General features: G+C 42.8%; 1 protein-coding gene across 4 annotated transcripts in view; it reads left to right on the top strand.

Annotated features, from left to right (window-relative positions):
- Window positions 1-14,537, top strand: part of p38b (p38b MAP kinase) — a 516,218-nt gene that overhangs the window by 388,694 nt on the left and 112,987 nt on the right. The window lies entirely within an intron of this gene.

The following is a 14,537-nucleotide window of genomic DNA, read 5'->3' as shown; positions in this document are numbered from 1 at the left end:
CTGTTTAGCATTTCAACATAATTCATTAAGGTAGGTCACCACCTTCGAGAAAGAATTTTACAGTTGTAGTCCAAAAGTTGCAATTATATTTTTGGCTTGTAAAGCTTAGGTAGTTTGTGACTTCAAAATGATGAAATTGCTAAAAATGTAAAGAAATATATATATAGATCAAATTGTGCCAAAATATACATGTTGTGCCAACAGCCATAGCTACAAAATGGTAGGTGTGATTCAAACGCAACTTACCAGGCGCATAAGGAGGACAATAACCTGTGCATCTAACCACCACAATCATGACATCTCTAAGCTGAGGTGCGTTATCATAAAAATACTGATAAAGTTGACATCTGGCAGGTTTGCTTTTCACACAATTGACTATGGTATAAAAAATTACTACTCGTTTTCAGTCACCCTGCTTTAATGCACAGTTCCAGATATAAAGAAATAGCACACAAAATTTCTTGCGAGAAAATTTTTTAGAAGGAAAGTTATCACTGGTTTGTGTAACTGTAGGATGCAAAAAATCATGTATTGAGAAAAATGGCTTTAAAGATTTTAACCGAATGTCCGTGTAATTAAAAAAAAAAAACATTCAGTAAGTCTAAAATCCACCAGTCTCATAGCTTTGGCCCTCTTTGGAAGCGGCACAATCTCCTTTTGAGCGAGCTGAAGCACTAACTTTTCTTTTATTTTTTACATTTATTTATTACATACCTGCATCGCCCATGCGAGCATTACAGCAGGGGGGATTACATTTTAAAAGAAGAAACAAGTAATCACATGCATAGAGAGCAATAAAACGCATCATTGTTTTCAATATTAACATTGTCAGGTGAAAGAGTATTCCATTCTCTGATAGACCAAACAAAAAAAGAATACCTAAAGACGTCACCCCTGAAAGGAAACTCGCGGACTTTCAGTGCGTCTTGCGTCTCCAGCTGACTCACATGCAGCCTTTCTCGCATGGCAACAGTCACTGGTCAAGCATCGTGTAGTGGCCAAGTTCGGTGCATGCCTGCTTAGTACGCTCCTGTTTCTATCGTTGAACTGAGTAACAGAGCATCATACAGCCTGAACAAAAGAATGGGCAGGCTTACATATGCACCTTTCAGAATCCTCTGCCAAACCATCCTGTTGGAATACTCGTTAGCATTTTGCCGTGCAGGCACTTCTGTAAAAGTTCATCACAGCAAGGATCACTGTACACGGCTTTCACCTGGCTGAGGATTTCGGTGGGAAGTTCTCCCCGAGTGCTCTTGCTCAGTTGAATCAACTATCAATTCCCTGAGGGCAGCGGCCATGCTCCATGGAGCTACAATGAAATAGGCTTGCGAGTGTGGCTTTCTTCATTGCTGTGAGATTTCCAACATTAGCCCTGATGGCAATTCCGTAGTTAATTTTCAGCTGATCAATCAGGACATCTGTCCTTAGGCAGCAGTTGACACGTTTCTGCACATGTCCTATACATGCAAGCTTCTTGACGCTGTCTTTCCCATAAATATCTTTCACTGCAGCATGACTTTTGGAATCGCCATCACCATTAAACTGCACGTACTTGAGTTCCCCTGTTGCTTCTGACCTCTCAAACATGTGACATAAGCCGACTGCTTCCATGGCGCCAGCAGTACCACCATGGTTGGCGTGACAGTTTGTACAATCGGCTTTCCATTTGAGGTATTCTTGGCTCGAAGTACTCAGCTTACGTCTCAATTCACAAGCTCTACACTTGCTGGAGAGTCCTTCTATGTTGCTGACATTGCCAGTATCGACAGAAATCAATGACACACACCCATTTGGTGACGAATGTCCGCACTTCTGCCAGGTGCGGTCCCCTGACGCACCACACTCGTTACTCTCGACGAGATGACGCATTTCAGAAGCAGCATTAGCCATATACTTTGTGGCAACCATTTGAGCAGCTTGAGAAAGCTTTGAGGACGTTTACTCGTATGCAGAATGCCAAGGAAGTGGCAGCATGTTGGTGACCTTGCAGAATGTGACGGCGCCTTTGTGTCCTTTGCCAAGTTGTCCCATAGCAAAGACAAGGCGGACATTGTTTTCCACTGTGCGGCAAGTCATTTTTGAAGACTGGAATGCACATTCAAAGCCACACAAACCACACATGACACCATACGTAAAGGAAACGCCACAGCGGGTGCATTCGTTGAGGTTTAGTGAAGTGCTTGTGCATTCCGGACAGGTCAAAGATAAAATAACGGAAGCAAGGATTTCAAAATTAATGATCCTGTTACCTTCAAGGGGGGAATCTTGCAGTGGGATGTCACTGTCCCACTCCACATTGCCCAGTTTTCAAGTACTCGCCAAAAGAGTAGCGTCCACATGCCCCACGGCGGGTCCACGTGTTGATTCCCTAAAAACTTGCGTTGACGCTTCCTTTTTGTCCAGTGCTTTGCCATATTTCATGAAGTACTATAACTTTCTCTTTGAAAGGCTAGAAATAAATCCGCAAGCTCGAAATGGCATACGAGAAACCACAGATGGCACAGACAACCCAGACGCAAACGCAACCCAACACAAACAATAGAGTTCCGCAGCGCCTGGCAGTGGAAATTTTTTAATAAATCGAAAATCGTCATGTCCCACAAAATATTTCCAAAAGCTTTAGAACATACTCAAACAGATTGGCATTATGTAATATGTATGTGAAGAGACATTTATAACGAAATGGCAGATGTGAAATCAGTTTCAGCAGTGGATACATCTAGGAGGGGTTGGAAAAATGGTCATAACTTTTGAACAGCTTAAGATAACAACATAATTCTTTTTGTTGAATATTCTTGAATAGACAGGGAGCCTGAAAAATGCTCAATAGAAAAAATCATTTTCCTTCTTTTTTTTTTCCAAAAATGCGTTTTTGAAGGTGCTGACCTACCTTAAAACTGTGTTTTTCTTGTTTCTTGACACTGAAGAAAAAATTATCAAATAAGGGAGGCCTTGCCCCTACATTTAGGGAAATGTTGCGAAAGGAACCCCCATGCATTGGTCACAAAGCAAGTTTTGCAGTTGGAGAAACAAGCACGTGGTCGGGGACCACTGAACTCACTCTTTTGTTTCTAAGGAATCCGTGTGGCATTATTCTTTTTTTCTTTGTGGGACTTAAAGCAACACTAGTTCGTAATCACTGTCTGCCCTCATGGCCACCATTGCTCTCCAAAAGGACAGGCCGGTGCATAGAACCTCCAGCGCCACTACCGAAGGGCCGCAAAAGATTTTCTGCCACATGGTCATTAACGAGATAAGTGCTTTCTCAAATGTATCTCAATGCTAGTCCATCATCACTGATGTTTTGCCGACAAAAGTAACAGCACAACAATCGTCATCAACGTTTTACGAGTGTGCTGGCAGAGCATTGCAATCCTCTGATTTCGTGCACTGACACAAGTGTATCTCTGAGCTGGTGCCCAGCAACGAGTGTTGGCACGTTCAGAAAATGTCATTATAAGCAGAATCATCATGGAGAGCATATTTTATAACAGTCGGCTTGATTTACCATTTCCTTATTATGCCGAGTGGCTGATCCTAGTGGCGATGATGGAATGAGCCAGGGAGCAAAAAGAATGGGAAAGCAAAATTTGTCTTTATAGCACGTAGTCCCATGATTTGGGCAAATCTCTCGACTACGCATGTGCAGCGTTAGCTGAAGCACTCGTGACCCGCAAGTCCCAGGTGTTTAAATCCGGCACACGACCAGGGGTTCTTGGGCGATGACTTTTGTGTGACATAACGATTCGAGCAGTTTTGCTCAATCAGCCAATCAGTCCACACTAAAAGCAATATTTCCAAAAGTGACTGTCCGAGGATACCATATTTAGACGAATCTGGTGCAGACCTTCTTTCCGAGTAAATGGGTCTGAAAATTCTCTGCACATTACATTTGGATTGGAAAGCAAACCACATTCGTGGCGTTGGCAATAGCCCAACATCAGAGTCAATGTCTATGAACACTTCTCATTTTCCGAACTCCTCTGAGGGGAGTCTTTCAGCAGCAGGTGGCTCCCCACTGCCGTGCTGTGCCAAGCATGCGAGCGTCGTCTGCTGTAGCCTGGCACAGTCATTGTCGTTTGTTGCGTAGCTTGAGCATTTACGTGAGGCTCGCTGATTGAAGGAAGCATCTTGCTCCATGACTTTTTATTCTGCTAGGCACGAGAAAACCTATCTGGGAGGCTAGGTGTTGCGTCTCGTTCAAGCCCTATAAAAGCAGTGTATCCCATAAGCCATCCTGCTTTTTAATTAAATAAAAGAGATCTTCGGTGCTCTGCGTATTAACCATTCGCTGCAGATAAACACATCATCCTGCCACGACATAAGAGAGCTGAAATGGGACCTTTGTAGTCATGTAGTCATACGCAGCTGTCATTAATTGCCGCATAATCGCCTGTGCACCAATAGCATTACATCATCGCTATCCACTGGCAGAATGGCTTTAGTGCATTTAGTTCAGAGCTGCAAGCTCGCATATTTTTTATGTGCTTCCGTTTGCAAATGCCCCCGGCGAACAAGCATTTTGCCAATTTGCATGCACGGTTATAAACACTTATTTTCTGTTTAAAACACGTCATTGAGCTAAAGGGAGGAATGCTCTCTCACAGGAGGCCGAACTGTTGCCCTGTTCAGACAACAGCTGGCTATTCCCAAGCACTGGAGTGGGGCTTCTTATTGTCGAAATTCAAAGGCTGGTACACTTGCTTGTCATAAAGTACTGTAAAAGTTAACCCCACGATTTGAATGTGCATCAGAGCTTTTAAATGTCACATAGATACACTACATGCACCAGCTACACGCCTTGTATCCAACTCTTAGCTCAACAGTATTCCAACCTTCACGTTAAAAACAAAGTGTCCCACCTTTACCATTTGCACACAAGTTAAGGAGCACTCAGAATGGGAAATATGTCACCTTTATTAAAACAAAGCACTCACCACTACCACACAACAGTCAATGGCTCTCGCCAAGTATATTGTTAAAGTTTGGCCTTTTCACGCCCTTGCTACACTTTAAGCGCATGGTCATTTTCCTGGTGTTTGATTTGTGTGAAAAGTGCATGCATGTTAAAAACAGACAAGATCCTGAATTTGCCAACCTCGACTTTTAGGCACGCTGGAGCACAGCACTAGTTTTGACCCGTTTTTTTTTTTTTTTTTTTTGTCTGAAGCGAACATTCAAAGGAAGGGTTGACTCTTGCGGACGGGCCGCAACGTGATTCTACTACTTGCTCACGCACAAATTTCATTTATCGTGGCAACCTTTGACCTATTTGATGAGAGCAAAAGCATATTGGAACGTTTGGAAACAAACAAGGAACTGTGCATCTTCCTTATGCATACCCATGACCCACACTACTTTTAATGACCTCGCCACTTGCAAAATGTGTGACATGACTTTGGTTATGTCACCTTCTCGAAACTGTACATAAAAACCTCGCATGATTTTCTCCAGACCATTCTCCAATGCAAGAAATGGCTCTTTGCAACTTCAAAAGTAACAACACAGGGCTGATCGCAGGGGAAATTATGTCCTGTTGTGCATAATTATGCCCCAAATTATGCCGTGTACCTGCTGGCTGAAACAGCCATGAAACGCGACTGCATTGTGTCATGTAGTTCTATAACATGATTTAGAATATGGTACCAGGAGTAAGGGTTATTTCAGGAGGCGAAAGAAAGGGGGCCTAAGAACAAACGTGTGCGTGCGATATCAGCACTCAGTGACTCGCATGTTGCAGGTACTCGTGTCTCCATGATTGCAGCACTTGAATCGGAGGATGCCTCGACAGCTGGCAGAGTGCAAGCGGACAGTGATGAGGCACACACAGTGAGAAAATGAAATAGGCTACCAGCACAAGACGCAGTGTAAACAACTGCAGCTAGCGTTCATATGCCAGAAGAACAGTACTTGGCACAAAGCTCGACCACAGTGTCCTCACAGTCCGTCGGAATAGGTTGTGCCAGGCTTGAGAGGAGGAGTTGCGAAACTAAAAAAATATCTGAAACCGTTGGTCAGAGCCGTCACAAAATGGCGACAGAGCATGATTTTGTGAAAGTTGCTATTCAGTTCAATTTGTGCTCGACTAAGATCTTCAGTGTCTTCAACCAAATAATTTTCAGAGATATGATCACTTTTGCGAGATTTTATGTGACTCGGCACCAGATGCGTTGGTGTCTCTGCTGCTGTGCCCAGCTCGCTAACTGTGCACAGTGCAAGGAATGCTGTCGGATGCATACTTAGGCAAGTCTGATAGAGAGCCTCGCAAAACTTGTTGTTGCATCTCTAAGTGATTGTCGAGAATACCACCCGTGTGTGCATCTGTGGCCAGTGAAGTGCAAATGGCGACAACGATGTGCAGCTTTCATTTTGAAAGCTCATCGATAAAAAGATAAAAATTCCATCTGTAAAGGTAAATTTCTTTTTTCCTCCGATGGTGAGCCCGAGGGCATGCTATATTTTTCTTTTATGAATTGGCAATGTGTTACAGTCAGGTGCACGGGTAAATCTGGCACATCCCCAAGGTGCACTGAATGTTTTTCTTTTGTGGGTGAATCGTCACGCACAGGGTGGGCTCACTGTAGGCTCTGTTGGAGCAACTGCTGCATCAGAGTATCATCACATACGCCCAATCTACAAATGTTCTTGCATTTATTTATAGGAAGCTTTCGTTGAGGTAGAATGATACTCTAAATGCATGGATTTCTCTGGGAACTTCAAGGGAATTGCAATTAGTGCTTCGTTATTTGTTAGACTGTGCTTTGTTATGACAAGCTTTGACTAAGTCTCAAATTGTTCACTTAAAGTGAAAATATGCAGGAAATGAAAGGAATGTTAGAGGCTGTGCAACATGCACATAAAAGCTGGATAAAGTACTTTACAAAGGCAGAAGATGTGCAAGCCGTGTGCAGTGAATAGGGAAAATTATCTATATTTGTTGCCGGGCATCCCGAGTATGCTTGTAGCGCACATGGACAGACACAAGTTCCATAGTTTCTTCTTCAAGCATATTTGGACAGAGCACTGTACAATTGATAATAGATGAAGATCAATTTGCAATAAGCTAAAAATTGTATTAGAGTAGAAGAGAAATCAACGAAAAGACAACAGTGACACTTTTCATGGAATTGAGCTGCACCAACAAAAAGTGAGTGTTGTTGGAGCCATGGTACGTACAAAACACTAGAAACAGCTTAAACCATTCCAAAGGAAACCTGCTGTCAGTTTATATTCATTGTTTAAGCACTACCAAAAAAAGTAATGAACCATCTCGAACCCTGCCCAGCCTACCACCTTTACATAGCCATGAAAAATCCAACACCCCCTTCTCTCCCTCTCCCCCCTAGCCATACACTCGGAAGACATGGACCATTCAAAGAAGCCAAAATTCTTACAACCGAGACCAACCAACAAAAACGGCAGTTTAAACCGTTAAAAAGAAAACCTGCTGTCAGGTTATATTCACGACAAGCACAGAACCGTTTCGGACTGTGCCTGACCTACCACCCTCAAGTAGTTAAGAAGAGTTCTAACATCCCCTCCGTTACAAGACCTTGAAAGCTTAAAGGCCTTGACATCTCTGTTGTCATCCCCTCTGAAGAAGGAGCAGAGTTGGTTTCGAAGTGTCGGGAAAATAAACCTCATTTTTTGTTTGGAGCCACTTGAAAGTCATAGCATCCGACTAAACATTTTTTTCTGACAGTAAGCAATTTTGAGTCAACTGCTGCAAAAATATCCTACGAGATGCTCCATCCACCATATTTCTGCTGTGCTCCACTGTATACCAATGTACAAGTCAGCACAAATTTTTGTGTAACTTTGCCTGTTTTCCCTCAATAGTTTTGACTTGTATGACAATTAAATTTTTGAAATATTGGTTGCATTTCTTCTAGAATGCACATTATTGCACCGCTCGCTAGAAAAAGAAATTGTTTTTTTTTTTAGTTTCTTGGTGGTCAAGAGCAAAAGAAAAAAATTTTAGCGAATTGAAATCAAAAGGCAATCTGTCATACTTTTTTTTTTTCAGAATAATAGGCATCGAAGATAATTGTACAGTTTTTTATGCCATGGAATATTTCTGTCACGCTCTAAATTAAAGTGGTATTTATAAAGCCAAAAGATCTATGGGCAGTACATCTTGAGTAGGACTTTGTATCACAAAGAAACACACCAATGTTTTCTTTTCAAAAGGAAACAAGAATCAGTGGGAGCTATTTGAGGTAGAGTAATTTGTCTGCAGTCATACCTCGTTTTCATGTAATCCCTCTTCCTCCCACTGTCCCTGCCTTGGTGCTTTATTATGGTGATGACATCGGTCAAATCTCTGCCGTTTGGGCTTTGACTTTTCGAGCTTGCCTCTCTACATATGCTTTTGTTTAGTGCACTCGAGACGCACAAGTTGGTGTACTACTGCAAAAATGCACTGGCCTTTTTGTTTCAAACGTCATGTCGCCTTGTATTTTCATTTCCTCTCACATGGGGAGTTTGTATCAAGAATAAATGTCTGAGTGCAACTTCATTTTTTGAATGCATCAGTCACAGTGGCAGGCGTATAACCTGTGATAAGAGAGAGTCACCTCGTTAATGGCAGTGCGACATGTTTTTCCAGAGTTAGTGTGCCCCTCTGAATCTTAAAAGCCTTTGGCACAATTGTTTGCTGTAGCAGCACACAGGACACAACACAGAGGTAACAAGTGCTGTCTGTATTGGAAAATGTCATGCAGGCGAAGATTTAGGTCTGTTAGGTTGCATCAGTGCAAGGCCAGCCTTTGTGCTTCCTGTGTGCTGCTACCAACTTCCAATGCTTGTCATTCTATGTTTCCATGTCGTCTGGCCAGTTCGAGACAGAAGGCAAAATGTAATAAATTGTTAAAGGCAGACTATGTGTGACCTTTGTTGTTGCAAACATTCAAATTCTCTGCACATTCAACTTCAGCGAATGCAAGGGGTACAAATTGCAGTTTCACTGCACTGCAATCAATTAATGCACACAGAAAACATGGCAGCAAATGAATATCGTTCGAAAAAGATGACAGCAATGAAGGAGGACACGAGCACGAACTTTCAACAATTTCTTTTTCAATCAAATCAAACATTTTTTTTTTACAAAGTATGATGCAACAAGAAGGATATGTAGAAGAGGCTCTTAAGGTCACCAAACCTTACCGGGACCCTCTGTGCATGATTATTGGATGCAAATTACAAAACTAGGAGAGAAATATAGAATTGACCAAACCAATAGAAGAAATTGGTACATAAGTTAATTACACTGACAAAAGATGTTAATAACCAGTTTATATATACATAAATCTGATTTGTGATAGCATAAATATCGTATTTACTCGCATAATAGGTGCACTTTTTGTTTTGTTTTTTTTTTCGGAAAACCCGGCTCAAAGTTCTGGGTGCACCTATTACGCGGGGTAAAATTTACAAAATTTTTCAATTCGCATTCTCACACTTTAAATTTCAACATATGTCAGGAATATGGCTACTCTCACATAATTTACCAATAAATCCAACATCAAAGGTAAAATAAAAGCTACCTACCTACCTTTTCATTTCATTTCATTTATTATCACCTTGAAGGCCCGAAGGCATTACACAAGGGGGGGGGGGAGGGCAATACAAACATGTGTAAGAGTGGTTTCTTGCAAAACAATGAGAAAAAAAAAACACATCGCTGATTTTGTACGAGTTTAAACAATCAAAGAAAAAATTCGAATTGAAAGAAGTAACATGGCAATACATTCGCAGTAAAAGAAACAAAAGAAAAAGACTAGGTGGAAGGGTTGGCAAGGGTAGACTATTCCGAGTGGTTTATGATGGGTTCATGAACGATGTACACTGGGAACAGAAAGTTATTCAAAGTGATTTGTTAGGTATTCACGAAATTTTTTGCGGTCAGTACAGGCGAGAGACGTTGACTGAACACACACGTAAAATTTATCAAGACTATTCAGAGTCCGAGTCGGAGAGAACATACTCATCACCGCCGGGTGAAGCCTCGTCTTCCTTGTCTGAGCTCCACAGCATGTCGTCTTTGCTCGCATCCAGTGCATTGGAGATCCCAGTCTTCTAGAAACTTTTCCTGACGACGTCATCGGAGATCTCTCGCCAAGCTTCCACGATCCAATCACACGTTTCCATAGGCAGCCTCCTAATTTTGCCACCTGGGGTTAGTTGACACTGTCCTCCAGCCATCCAATTGGTGTACAGTCTTCGAACGATGTCCTTAAAAAGCTTATTTAGAGAAACATCCAAAGGTTACAGCATGGAAGTGAGGCCTCCCGGAATCACGGCAATATCCGTACGCAGCTCTGACAACTTCTCTCGTACACGTTCTACAAGGTGCTCGCGAAAACTGTCTAAAACGAGCATGGCCGGATACAACAGGCCGCCCGGCTGCCAGCCCCAGACGGTCTTGACCCAGTCCACCATCAATTTCGCAGACATCCAACCTTTCTCCTGGACCCTCACGTAGATGTCACGTAAATGCTGACCTCGCCAGTAGTGAATGCTTGTTTCTCCGACACTGACATGCCTGCTTGCAGCACGGTGCCCCTGCTCGAGTGCATACTGCATTGCTTTCAGTTTGAATGCAGCCGTGTAGCTGCCGCACTTGCCCATGGCGGAATACGTGACCACACGAACCGCTTGCAAAATGGCGAGATGTGGCGTCTTGTCTGTTCCTTGCTTGTGTCAGCCTGTGTGGAGCATTGATGGCAATGGCACTGTCGCTTGTGTTGAGCCGCCCGGCCTCCAAGAGTCGCCCAGCTTTCCGAGCTGCCTAAGCGAAGGTAGCGAAAAGCTTACATCCGCGCGGCGGTTTGGAGGGGGTGTTATCGATAGTTGATAGAAGAACTAATTTTCGTGATGTTGTATGTGCTGTGGGTCCTCAGCAGCTGCGACGGCAGCAACACTAATGAGAACTAGTAGTCCAGCGAAAACGTTAATAAGATTGGGTTGTGGAATGTGCGTGAGTTTTTTTTTTTTCACCCGAGATGGAGGGGCAGGAGGGCGTCGGCTTGCAATCGTGTAAATGCGGTACTGATCACAGTGCCAAGTCCGGGGTGCACCTATTCTGTGCGGAAATAAAAAATCAGATTTTCCGCAACCAAACTGGGGGTGCGCCTATTATGCGAGTAAATACGGTATTTGATAAAGAAATACAAACTCACACTAACACTGAATATATGTAAGGAAAGTTAACATGAACAGTAAAAATCCATCAGTATCATGTAAAATAATTACAAAGCTAAGTTACAAAACAAAAAACAAAACAGAATTTGTACAATAAAGAATTCATAATTGTTTATTTAAAAGATGGGTTATAAGAGTATATTTAAATGCAGTAAGAGATGATGTTTTGATGGGATAGGAAAGACAATTCCACATTCTAATAGCGCAGAATGATGCTGTCATTTTGCTGTAATTAGTAAGAGCTTTAGGCAGCCAGAAATTATTTTTTTGAGCAGAATGAGTACGGTTAATATTCTTCAAGGAATAAAGAAATAAAATTGTGCGTGAGGTCTTGGTTAATCAACCTGAAAAGCACGGCAATTTAGTTGAGTGCGAATAAATCCGTAGTCAACAATTTATTCTCCATGTGTGTGATATTAATACAGTCGACTCTCATTACAACGGACCCTGATAATCGAACAAAAAACGTCTGTTTTATCTGAAGTCTGTAATATCCGAAACGCCTCACTTCCAAAATTTTTGTCGCAATGTCTAGCAACTTTATTCTAAAGAGTGAGGGACGAACGTCCAAAGTGAAAAGCAAACAAAAGTCGCAGTTTCGCCCGAAAGGAGAAGCATCGATTGCGATAGCAAATTAAGCGAGATAAGGGCAGCGGCAGCAAACCAATTGACCGTCATGCTCTCTCTTGCTTCATCATCAATCAGCCTGGTTACGCCCCCTGCAGGGCAAAGGCCTCTCCCATACTTCTCCAACTACCCCAGTCATGTACTAATTGTGGCCATGTTGTCCCTGGAAAATTCATAATCTCATCCGCCCACCTAACTTTCTGCCGCCCCCTGCTACGCTTCCCTTCCCTTGGAATCCAGTCCGTAACCCTTCTTGCCCATCGGTTATCTTCCCTCCTCATTACAAGTCCTGCCCCCCATTTCTTTTTCTTGATTTCAACTAAGATTTCATTTACTCGTGTTTGTTCTCTCACCCAATCTGCTCTTATCCCTTAACGTTACACCTATCATTCTTCTTTCCATAGCTCGTTGCTTCGTCCTCAATTTGAGTAGAACCCTTTTCGTCAGCCTTCAGGTTACTGCCCCATACGTGAGTACTGGTAAGACACAGCTAGTATGCACTTTTCTCTTGAGGGATAATGGCAACCTGCTGTTCATGATCTGAGAATGCCTGCCAAACACACCCCAGCCCATTTTTATTCTTCTGATTATTTCAGTCTCATGATCTGCATCCGTGGTCACTATCTGCCCTAAGTAGATGTATTCCCTTACCACTTCCAGTGCCTCGCTACCTATCATAAACTGCTGTTCTCTTTCGAGACTGTTAAACATTATCTTAGTTTTCTGCAGATTAATCTTTAGACCCACCCTTCCGCTTTGCCTCTCCAGGCCAGTGAGCATGCATTGCAGTTGGTCCCCTGAGTTACTAAGCAATCAGTGAATCTCAAGTTACTAAGGTATTCTCCATTAACTCTTATCCCCAATTCTTCCCAATCCAGGTCTCTGAATACCTCCTGTAAACAGGCTGTGAATAGCATTGGAGAGATCGTATCTCCCTGCCTGACACCTTTCTTTATCGGGATTTCGTTGCTTTTATTGTGGAGGACCGCGCTGGCTGTGGAGCCGCTATAGATATCTTTCAGTATTTTTACATACAGCTCGTCTACCCCCCGATTCTGTAATGCCTCCATGACTGCTGAGGTTTCGACAGAATCAAACGCTTTCTCGTAGTCAATGAAAGCTATATATAAGGGTTGGTTATATTCCGCGAATTTCTCTATCACTTGATTGATAGTGTGAATATGGTCTATTGTTGAGTAGCCTTTACGGTATCCTGCCCGGTCCTTTGCTTGACAGAAGTCTAAGGTGTTCCTGATTCTATTTGCAATTACTTTAGGAAATAGTTTGTAGGCAACTGACGGTAAGCTGATCGGTCTATAATTCTTCAAGTATTTGGTGTCCCCTTTCTTATGAATTAGGATTATGTTAGCGTTCTTCCAAGATTCCGGTACGCTCGAGGTCATGAGGCATTGCGTATACAGGGTGGCCAGTTTCTCTAGAACACTCTGTCCACCATCCTTCAGCAAATCTGCTGTTACCTGATCCTCCCCAGCTGCCTTCCCCCTTTGCATGTCTCCCAAGGCTTTCTTTACTTCTTCCGGCATTACCTGTGGGATTTCGAATTCCTCTAGACTATTTTCTCTTCCATTATCGTCGTGGGTGCCACTGGTACTGTATAAATCTCTATAGAACTCCTCAGCCACTTGAACTATCTCATCCATATTAGTAATGATATTGCCGGCTTTGTCTCTTAACGCATACATCTGATTCTTGCCAATTCCTAGTTTCTTCTTCACTGCTTTTAGGCTTCCTCCGTTCCTGAGAGCATGTTCAATTCTATACATATACTTCCTTATGTCAGCTGTCTTACGCTTGTTGATTAACTTGGAAAGTTCTGCCAGTTCTATTCTAGCTGTAGGGTTAGAGGCTTTCATACATTGGCGCTTCTTGATCAGATCTTTTGTCTCCTGCGATAGCTTACTGGTATCCTGTCTAACGGAGTCACCACCGACTTCTATTGCATACTGCTTAATGATGCCCGCGAGATTGTCGTTCATTGCTTCAACACTAAGGTCCTCTTCCTGAGTTAAAGCCGAATACCTGTTCTGTAGCTTGATCTAGAATTCCTCTATTTTCCCTCTTACCGCTAAATCATTGATCGGCTTCTTATGTGCCAGTTTCTTCCGTTCCTTCCTCAGGTCTAGGCTAATTCGAGTTCTTACCATCCTATGGTCACTGCAGTGCACTTTGCTGAGCATGTCCACATCTTGTATAATGCCAGGGTTAGCGCAGAGTATGAAGTCTATTTCATTTCTAGTCTCGCCGTTCGTGCTCCTCCACGTCCACTTTTGGCTATCCTGCTTGCGGAAGGTATTCATTATCCGCATATTATGCTGTTCCGCAAAGTCTACTAATAGATCTCCCCTGCTATTCCTAGTGCCTATGCCATATTCCCCCACTGCCTTGTCTCCAGCCTGCTTCTTGCCTACCTTGACATTAAAGTCGCCCATTAGTATAGTGTATTTTGTTTTCACTCTACCCATCACCGATTCCACGTCTTCATAGAAGCTTGCGACTTGCTGGTCATCATGACTGGATGTAGGGGCGTAGACCTGTACAACCTTCATTTTGTACCTCTTATTGAGTTTCACAACAAGACCTGCCACCCCGTCGTTAATGCTATAGAATTCCTGTATGTTACCAGCTACATTCTTATTTATCAGGAATCCGACTCCTAGTTCTCATCTCTCCGCCAAGCCGCGATA

The sequence above is a fragment of the Dermacentor variabilis genome, chromosome 9, assembly GCF_050947875.1.
Source record: "Dermacentor variabilis isolate Ectoservices chromosome 9, ASM5094787v1, whole genome shotgun sequence".
NCBI lineage: Eukaryota > Metazoa > Arthropoda > Arachnida > Ixodida > Ixodidae > Dermacentor > Dermacentor variabilis.
The sequence above is the reverse complement of the archived record's forward strand: the minus strand, read 5'-3'. Positions and strand labels throughout refer to the sequence as shown.